At 43.6% G+C, this 10085-nt stretch overlaps 1 pseudogene; it reads left to right on the plus strand.

Annotated features, from left to right (window-relative positions):
- The first annotated feature begins 2167 nt into the window (after window positions 1-2167).
- On the plus strand, window positions 2168-3033 carry LOC112917866 (glyceraldehyde-3-phosphate dehydrogenase-like; annotated as a pseudogene).
- Window positions 3034-10085: the final 7052 nt, after the last annotated feature.

The raw sequence follows: 10085 nt of genomic DNA on the forward strand, positions 1-10085 counted from the left end.
GGGTTTGGGCCCTGTCTTAGACTTCATGCTGGATTGGAGCCCATTTAAAAAAATAAAAATAAAAAAGAGAGGCAGAGATTTAAAAGACATATCAACCACGTGTAAATGTGTGGACCTCATATGGATCCTCATTCAAATAAACCAACTCTTAAAAAATAAACAATCATGAAACACTTAGAGATTTCTGAACATTAGCTTCTTGCTGGTATATTAACAAATTATTGTTATTCTTATTTTATTTATTTAAGGAGGCTCCACACCCAGCCTGGAGCCCAATGTGTGCCCTGAACCCATGACCCCAAAATCAAGATGCAGACAGAGATCAAGAGTTGGACACTCAACTAACTGGGCTACCCAGGCACCCCATTTGTTATTTTTAAGTTTGATGATCATATCCTGGTTATGTTAATAACAAATAATCCTCTACATTTAATGTCTATACTGAAAATTTACAATGAATACGATGTTTGATATTTGATTTTAAATATTCTGTCGTATTCTTGTATGTGAAGAGGAAGGAGGATGACATAAGTGAAGCAAGACAGACCATGTGTCATAAATGTTGAAGTGGATTATGGCTACCTGGGATTGTCTTTTAGTTTACATTTTTAAATTTTTAAAAATTTCCATAGTAAAATTAAGAAATAAATATGAGAGTGGCCCGAGTGGCTCAGCAGTTTAGCGCCTCCTTCAGCCCAGGGCCTGATCCTGGAGACCTGGAATCAAGTCCCAAGTCAGGCTTCCTGCATGGAGCCTGCTTCTCCCTCTGCCTGTGACTCTGCCTCTGTGTGTGTGTGTGTGTGTCTCATTAATAAATAAATAAAATCTTAAAAAATAAAAAAGGAAGAAAGAAATCTGAAAACTTGACCAATCAACATTTTCAAAATAGTTAGCTTCCCTAGTAATCAAAGAAATACAAATTAAAATGACAAGGTACAATTTCAACCTATCAGATTGGTAAAGGTTAGAAGAATGTTAATGCTTGGTGCTGGGAAGGATGTCGCAAATGGGCTTCTTACGCATTCCTGGTTTACCTGGTATGGCCTTAGTGCCACCTTACTAGAAAGCATCTAGTAAGCATCTCAGCAATATGAATAAAAATCTTTAACGGATGCCTAGCTAGCTCAGTTGGTTGGGCATCTGACTCTTCATTTTCATTCCGGTCATGATCTCAGGGTGGTGGGATTGAGCCCTTTGTCTGGCTCTGCACTCAGTGGAGAATCTGCTTGAGAGTCTCCCTCTCCCTCTGCCCCTCCTCCCACTTGTGTGTGTGTGCAATGTGCTCTCTCACTCTCTCTCTGAAATTAATAAATAAAATATTTTAAAAAATGTTTAGAGCAGCCCGGGTGGCTCAGCGGTTTAGTGCCGCCTTCAGCCTAGGGCGTGATCCTGGAGACCCAGGATCGAGTCCCACATCAGGCTCCCTGCATGGAGCCTGCTTCTCTCTCTACCTGTGTCTCTTTCTCTCTCTCTCTCTCTCTCTCTCTCCCTCTCTCTGTCTCTCTCTCTCTGTCTCTCATGAATAAATAAATGAAATCTTAAAAAAATGTTTAAATATGTGAATGCCTTTTGCCCTAGGAATACTAGTAATTTATCCAAAGGAAATGATCAAGTAAGTATACAGGATATCTAGTCAAAAATGTTTATTACAAAATAATTATAACAGCAAAAGTTTAAGTTAACCTAAATGCACACCAATAAGGACAAGGTTTTAAGACTAAGGAAGAGCAGGGTGCCTAGGTGGCTCAGTGGTTGAGCATCTGCCTTTAGCTCAGGTCATGATCCCGGGGTCCCAGGATCATGTCTCACATCAGGCTCCCTGCTGGGAGCCTGCTTCTCCCTCTATGTCTCTGCCTCTCTCTGTGTGCCTCTCATGAACAAATAAAAAAAAACTTAAAAAAAAAAAAAGACTAAGGAAGAGCTACATAATGGATACATACAGAGCCATTAAGAACAATAATGCTTTCTCCTCCCCATCCAACAGATAGATAGCAGCATCTTCTGATGCAGTGCCAGCCACATCCCTGAGACATGATGGAAAAAGTCAGGGTAAATGGATTTGACCATATGGGGCACCTGGTCACCGGGACCACTTTTAAATCTGGCAAAGTGGATATTGTCACCATAAATGGCCCCTTCATTGATCTCAACTACACGGCTCAACTACATGGTCCACATGTTCTGGTATGATTCCACCCTCTACAATTTCCACAGCATAGTCCAGGCTGAGAACAGGAAACTTATCAGCAATGGAAAGCCCATCTCCACCTTCCAGGAGTGAGATCTCACCAACATCAAATGTGGTGATGCTAGTGCTATGTTGTGGGATCCACTGGGGTCTTCACCACCATGGAGAAGGCTGAGGCTCACTTGGAGGGTGGGGTCAAGAGGGTCATCATCTCTACCGCTTCTGCTGACACCCCCATGTTTCTGATGGGCGTGAACCATGAGAAGTATGACAACTCCCTCAAGGTTGTCAGCAATGCCTCCTTTGCCACCGACTGCTTAGCCCCTCTTGCCAAAGTCATGCATGACAACTTCAGCATTGTGGAGGGACTCATGACTACAGTCCATGCCATCACTGCCACCCAGAAGACCATGGACAGCCCCTTTGGGAAGTTGTGGTGTGATGGCCAAGGGGCTGCCCAGAACATCATTCCTGCTTCTACTGGTTCTGCCAAGGTTGTAGACAAGCTCATCCCTGAGCTGAATGGGGAGCTCAATGGCATGGTCTTCCATGTCCCCACCTCCAATATATCAGTCATGGATCTGACCTGCTGCCTGGAGAAAGTTGCCAAATATGATGACATCAAGAAAGTGGTGAAGCAGGCATTGGAGGGGCCCCTAAAGGGCATCCTGGGGTACACTGAGGACCAGGTGGTCTCCTGAGTCTTTAACAGTGACACCCACTCTCCCACCTTTGATGTTGGGACTGGCATTGCCCTCAGTGACTACTTCTTCAAGCTCATTTCCTGGTATGACAATGAATTTGGCTACAGCAACTTTATGGTCCACATGGCCTTCAAGGAGTAAGAGCCCTGTGGACCACCAACCTCAGCAAGAGCAAGAGGAAGAGGAAGAGAGAGGCCCTCAGCTGCTGGGAAGTCCCTGCCCCAATTCATCCTCCAACATGCTGAGAATCTCCCAACCTCCACAGCTTCCATCCCAGACTCCCTGAAGAAAGAGAGAGCCTTGGGTAACCCTACCTTGGCATGTACCATCAATAAAGTATACATACACAGCCAAAGAAACAACAAAATAACTATAAGGCAGATGCATATTTATTAGTATGGAAAGATGTGTCATAGCTATATCAAGAAAGAGCAAAACCGGGCAGCCCCAGTGGCTCAGCGGTTTAGCGCCGCCTTCAGCATGGGATGTGATCCTAGAGACCTGGGATCAAGTCCCACGTCAGGCTCCCTGCATGGAGCCTGCTTCTCCCTCTGCCTGTGTCTCTGCCTCTCTCTCTCTCTCTCTCTCTCTCTCTCTCTCTCTCTGTCATGAATAAATAAATAAAATCTTAAAAAAAAAAAAAAGGAAAGAGCAAAACCAAGTTCCAAAGCCTATCTATAGTAAGATACTTTTTTGTTTCTTAGAATGTGGAAGGAAAAACATTTAACAATGATTACCTCTTGGTCGTAAAAGTATGGATTATTTTTATTGCTTTTCTCTTTTGCTTACTTTTTCATTTTTCTAAATAAATTTTGAGTAGTTTTGGAATTCTAAATAATGAATTCCTGTGTAATTAAAATGCCTTTACCTAATGAAATGACATGGTATCTGGAATTTACTCTCGTCATCTAGGGTTGGGCTATGGATGAAACAAGTCTGGCTCTGAGCTGACAGCCCTTGAAGCTGGGTGATTGGGTACCTGGGGGCTCATTTCACTTTGTTCTCTACTTCTGTATATGTTTGGAATTTTTCATTCTAAAACTTTTTTCTAAAATGCTCCTTCTCCGGGCAGCCCCGGTGGCTCAGCGGTTTAGTGCCACCTTCAGTCCAGGGTGTGATCCTGGAGACCCGGGATCAAGTCCCACGTCAGGCTCCCTGCATGGAGCCTGCTTCTCCCTCTGCTTGTGTCTCTGCCTCTCTCTCTCCCTGTATGTCTCTCATGAGTGAATAAATAAATAAAATCTTTATAAATAAATAAATAAATAAATAAATAAATAAATAAATAAATAAATAAATAAAATGCTCCTTCTCAGTACAAAGGGACATTTTGTCATCTTTTGTCCCTGTCCTTCCCACAATACATCTCCCGAGGTCACAACAGGCCAGCACCATGCCCAGAGATATGAAGACCATCAGATGTTTTGATTAGTAAAATGGCTCCCCTCTCCTGTGGTCAGAAAGCCATTGAGTGAGATTTCCCCCCTGCCCACCTTTCCAGCCTACACGAGACAATAGGCCTGGAGCCAGTCAAGAGCTAACTGACCCACACAAGAAACAAACTCACAGCCTTAGCACCTTATCAGCCTGATTCCTGGGTCACTCTATGTGGTGGCCTGCCCTTGCTTCCTCCCACATGGGGCCGTCTCTTTCTCAGAGGAAACAAGTATGAAGATGTTAGCGGATTTGGCATATCCAGCCTGAAGATTGTCTCTTCCTTGGCTACTGCCCTGTGCTTTCTCATCCAGGCATATTGGCTATAAAAGTGCCTAGAATGCAAAAATCACTATGAATATTCATGAAGTCATATTACAAATAATACTCCTTTAAAAATGAATAATCTTCTGGCTGGTCTCCCTGGAAATTGAATTCCTCTCCCACACTTTGAGTCACTTGGAGATTGTTAATAGCATCGGTCAGCAAACTGTAGCCCAAATCTGGTCCACCATCTATTTTTACATGACCTGCAAGCCCAGAACGGTTTTTACATTTTGAATTGTTGAAAAAAAGTTTTAAAAGGTAATATTTTGTGACACATAAAATTAAACTCAAATTTCAGTGCCCAGAAGTACGGTTTTATCAGAATATAAGTAACACTCATACATTTGCCCCTTGCCTGTGGCCAATTTCACACTACAATGACAGAACCGTTTGCAATACAGGCTGTATGGCCCACGTAACCTAAAATATTTACTATCTGGCTTTTTAGAGAAAAAGTTAGCTGACCTCTGGCTTGTGGTTCTCCTAACTAGTCTTGTGGCTCCCTCCTGTCTAATAAAGCTGAACAACGATGTCATGCATTGCCAGGAAGTGAGGCTGTCCTTTACACATCAGCCTACAATCACCCAGATTGGAGGTTTTGGGTTTTAGAAAAATTCATTCATCCATCCAATGAAAATTTAATGAGTGTCAACTTTGTGCCACTCACAGTTTTAAATTCTGAGTTTCTGGGGGAGCCTGAGTGGCTCAGTCGGTTGAGCTTTTGACTCTTGATCTCAACTCAGGTCTGGATCTCAGGGTCATGAGTTCAAGCCCCATGTTTGGCATGGAGCCTGCTTTAAGTTCTGGGTTTCTAACAGTACAAGAAACAAGCAAAAACCTCTCTTGGAGTTGAAGCTCTACTGAAGAGAGATGACCACAAATAAGTTGAATATTAATATATATTATGCTAAGTGGCCTTAAGTGCTATGGAAGAGAGAAAAATGCAAGGCAGGGGTAGGAGCGTCAGGGAAGGGGAGGGTAGCAATTTCCAATCAGGTTTGGAAAGACTTCATTAACAAGGTATCATTTGAGTAAGGACTTGAAGGCAGGAAGGAGCAAGTCATGAACATACCTAGGAGGAGAACATTCTGGGGACAAGGAACAGCAAATACAAAGGCCCTCATGTGCACCGTGCCCTTGGTATTCAAGGAATATCAAAGGCAATAAGTGGTATAGGTTGAGGTCAGGGAGGCAAGGGATAGGGAACAGGTCATATGAGGTCTTGCCAGGCATATGGATAGCTTGGCTTTTATCCAGAGTGCAATGGGAAGGCGATGGGGGATAAGAGCTGAGAAGTAACGCAGTCTGGTATCCAATTCCTTATTTAACACCTGTCTAAAATATTTCACAACCTTATACAAATGAGGCATACCTTTCCTTTTATTCTGATTTCTTAAGTTTAAAGAAGCATTGAAATGTATGAGAACAAGTGTAAAAGTTTAATAAAAAGGAAAAAAGCACATCAGCGAGTGTTCAGTTATCCATTGCTGCATGACAAATCAACCCAAAGATTAGTGGTTTACAAGAACAATGTTTTATTATTTCCCGTGATTCTGTGAATCAAGTGGGATCAGCAGGGCGATTCTTCGGCTTTTTTTGGCATCAGCTGAACTGAGCTGGAAGATTCAAGTTTTCAGTCATATGTGTGGAACTCTTTGTTTATCTATCTGGCCTCTCCCCTGGTTAACTCAGGTTGCTTCATGGCATGGTGGTCTTGGGGTGTCAGAGCTGGCTTCCAGAGAAAAAGCAGAAGCTGCCAGACTCTTAAAGGCTAGACCTAGAATCAGCACAACATCGCTTCTGGCACATTCTATTGGCCAAAGCAATTCAAAAGCCAACTCAGATTGAAGGATAGGCGAAAAGAGCCCCCACCCAGTGATGGGTTGAGCTGTGTGCACTATCTGACAAGAAGAAATTAGATGGTGGCCAGCTTTAGAGACCCGCTGGGTGGGCAAGAAACTTTGATTTTCCCCCCATAGAACCCCAAAACTCTTGAGCTCCACTCCTTTCCTTTTGACCATAATGTATGCATACTGAAAAGTGGGATTAATAGACCCTGATTAACTTTATATTCTTTAATCATGAAATTCCCTAAGTCTTGAAAATCACTCTGAGAAGCATCCTGAGTCCTGCATCTACAGAGACTCTGTGTTCATTCTCCTCCCTGGTTCTGCTGGCCCAGCTGTCTGGCTGAGCCTCCTCAACGTTCCCGGGCACTGTCGTACTCCAATAGGCAGCTGGGCTAATCTCAGAAGACAGGGTGGGTGGTGTGGCATTCTGTAGAATTTAGGGAATGTGATGCAGCTCTTTCCCCAGAAGAAGTCAATACTTCTCAGACTGGCCAAATGCACCCCAGCCATGATGCTGCCCCCAACCTCTTCCCAAAAGGAAAAAATATGGGAGGATTGAACATCTAAATTACCTCCGGACTTTATTTTTTTTTTAATTTTTATTTATTTATGACAGTCACAGAGAGAGAGAGAGAGAGAGAGGTAGAGACACAGGCAGAGGGAGAAGCAGGCTCCATGCACCGGGAGCCCGATGTGGGATTCGATCCCGGGTCTCCAGGATCGCGCCCTGGGCCAAAGGCAGCCGCCAAACTGTTGTGCCACCCGGGGATCCCTACCTCCGGACTTTAAAAACAGAAACAAATTTGTTTGAAAATAAAATCTTAGATTTATGGAAAAGTCACAAAGATAGTACAAATTCCTTTTCCAGTTTCCTCTAATATTACCTCCTTATATAACCATGGTACACTATCAAAACTAAGATGTGAGCACTGCTACAATACTACTAACAAAACAACAGACATTCGGATTTCCCCAGTTTTTCCCACTAATGCCAGTCTTCTGTTCCAGCGTCCCAACCAGGATCCCACAGTACTTTTCGTGCTTCATGTCTCCTTGGTCCCTTCCAGTGTGTGACAGTGTGTCACAGCCTTTCCTTGACTTCTATGACCTTGACACTTTTGAAGAGCAGTGGTCGGATATTTTGTAGAATGTCCCTCCATTTAGGGTTGACTGATGTTTTCTCATAATTAAACTGAAATTACAGGGTTTGAGAAGAATATTATAGAGATGAGGTGCCTTTCACTGCATCGTATTCAGGGGCACATGACAGCGATTATCTGATTACTGGTGACGTTACCCTTGGTGTTACCATTCAGTAAGGTGGGATTTATGAGGTTTCTCATAAATAGCAGAGGCCAGGCTCAAAACCTTTCCATTTTCTTCCTACATTTCTCTCTCTTCCTACATTTCCCTTTCCATTTTCTATCCCTTAGTGTTGAACCTACACTCAAGGGGAGGGGAATTGAGCTTCTCGAGGAAGGAACTTTTGAGCTTTGAAAAATCCGCAGCACGCTAGGGCAGGGTTGCCAGCAGGGAGGGCCCCAAGCCTGCCCACTGACTTGCTGGTGACCTTGGATGAGTCACACAGTCTCTCAGAGCCGGGATTTCCCTCCCTCTTGTGAAATCCACGATGGCATCTCTGCCCCACAGCTGTCTCCTGGGAGCCTCAGGAGGTTTCAGCTGGTAACACTTTGAGTTACTAGAATATAGATCCGATTGGAGACAAAGAGTCCTTGCTAATAACAGCTGAAGTCTCGTCCTGGTCTGTAAACATTTCCCAATCCCTACACTCATCATCCCCATCACAGGAGTGCCCCCTAAAAGTGATGAGGCCATCACTATTTTTATAAAATGATCTCATGTTATTAATGTGCTAACATGGTCTAGATGTTGGAGGGAAATATTTTTATAAAGTGAAGCATGATTTCATAAAGCAAATAATTCCCCTAAATTCACCTTTTTAAATGAAGTCACTTTTCACTTGCTGGAGCTGCCTCAACCAAGGGAATTCCTCCCAAAGCACCTGCCATCTTCATGCAAATGCTTTGGAAAAGGCAGAATGTTTTCTACATTAATGGTGATAAATTATCTTAGAATTGTCAATTGAAGTAATTATTTCACATCCTTGACGGTTGGCTCTTTCCTGGTGGAGAATGCTGGCCAACCTGTATTTTTGACACTTGATGCTAATTATAAAACTAAACCCCAAGAGTATTGCTGTTTGGTGATTTTAGGAAAGATGTGGCTAGTAAGTAACAGTTTTTCTGGGGAGAGCTGTATCTTTTGGGATTGGATGTCTTCCGCCATTGTTTGGAAATGACACCACTCTACTTGGGCTGCCGTGCCTGGGCACACGGGCTTTGCCCTGTACAACTCAAGGGCATCATCCACAAGGGCTCTGATGTCGATGTATTACCAACTTCAGTAAGGAAATCACTTAGTTAAAAAAAAAAAAAAAGAAAAAAAAAAAAGAAATCACTTAGAATAGTAGGTACCCTGTCCTTACTGAACACAGATGTGTTTTGAGCCTGGCCTCTGCTATAGACCTTATAACGCATGACAAGGTGAACAGTACACACATGCCCTCTACCCTCGTGGACCTTAGACTGATGAGGAAGTGAGTTATCAGTCAACAAACAAAACGTGTGAGTAATCTGATAGGATAAGTACAAGGAACTCAAGAACCTATGATGGGAGGTTCAACATGGGCTAGGTATTTAGAAGATGAGTAGAAGAGGAGGAGGAGTTGCAGGGCCAATAAGGAGCAGATGTGAAATAGAAACAAGAAGAGCCATGGCATGTGGGGCCTTTTGATCATCTCTCCCTTATCCATTCTGCCCCTCAGCCTTGTACTGTAGATGGGATCCCCCTCATCCCTAGCCGCAGGGCTAATTTCAGGCCCTCGCGATAGTAATTGGGGGAAGTGGCACAGACGTAAGCCAAACGGCATATGGCATTCTCCTGGCCATAGCAATTGGTTCAGGGCAGTCCATTTAGAGCAAAGATAGATTCCTTCTCCCCCTTGGATATGAAAGCTTTATTTATCATTTATCAAACTGTACCTGAAGACCACTTACCGCTGATCCTTTGATTCATGAGCTGATAAACCCTCTTTGTTATTTACGCAAGCTTGAGTTGAGCCTTTTGTTACGTTCAGTGAATTTTTCTAAGGAATGCCAAGGGAAGAGTAGTTTGAAAATAAGGAAACCGGGCGGACCCGGTGGTTCAGTGGTTTAGCGCCGCCTTCAGCCCAGGGTGTGATCCTGGGGACCCGGGGTTGAATCCCAGGTCGGGCTCCCTGCATGGAGCCTGCTTATCCCTCTGCCTGTGTCTCTGCCTCTCTCTCTCTCTCATGAATAAATAAAATATTAAAAAAAAAAAAAGAAGGGAACAAACATAACAGCACCTGATGATGTGAACATGTTAAACAAGACAAGGACAAAAAGTGTCCATTTGATTTGACAACATTTGTGACCTAGGCCAGACTGGTTTCAGTGGTGGGGGTGAGGTGCTAGAGAGAACTGGGTACAGGCTTCTGTGGGGCATCTGGGTGGACAGAGGATCCTGAAGCTACAAACCTTTGTG

This window comes from Vulpes vulpes, chromosome 15 (assembly GCF_048418805.1).
Source record: "Vulpes vulpes isolate BD-2025 chromosome 15, VulVul3, whole genome shotgun sequence".
Classification (NCBI taxonomy): domain Eukaryota; kingdom Metazoa; phylum Chordata; class Mammalia; order Carnivora; family Canidae; genus Vulpes; species Vulpes vulpes.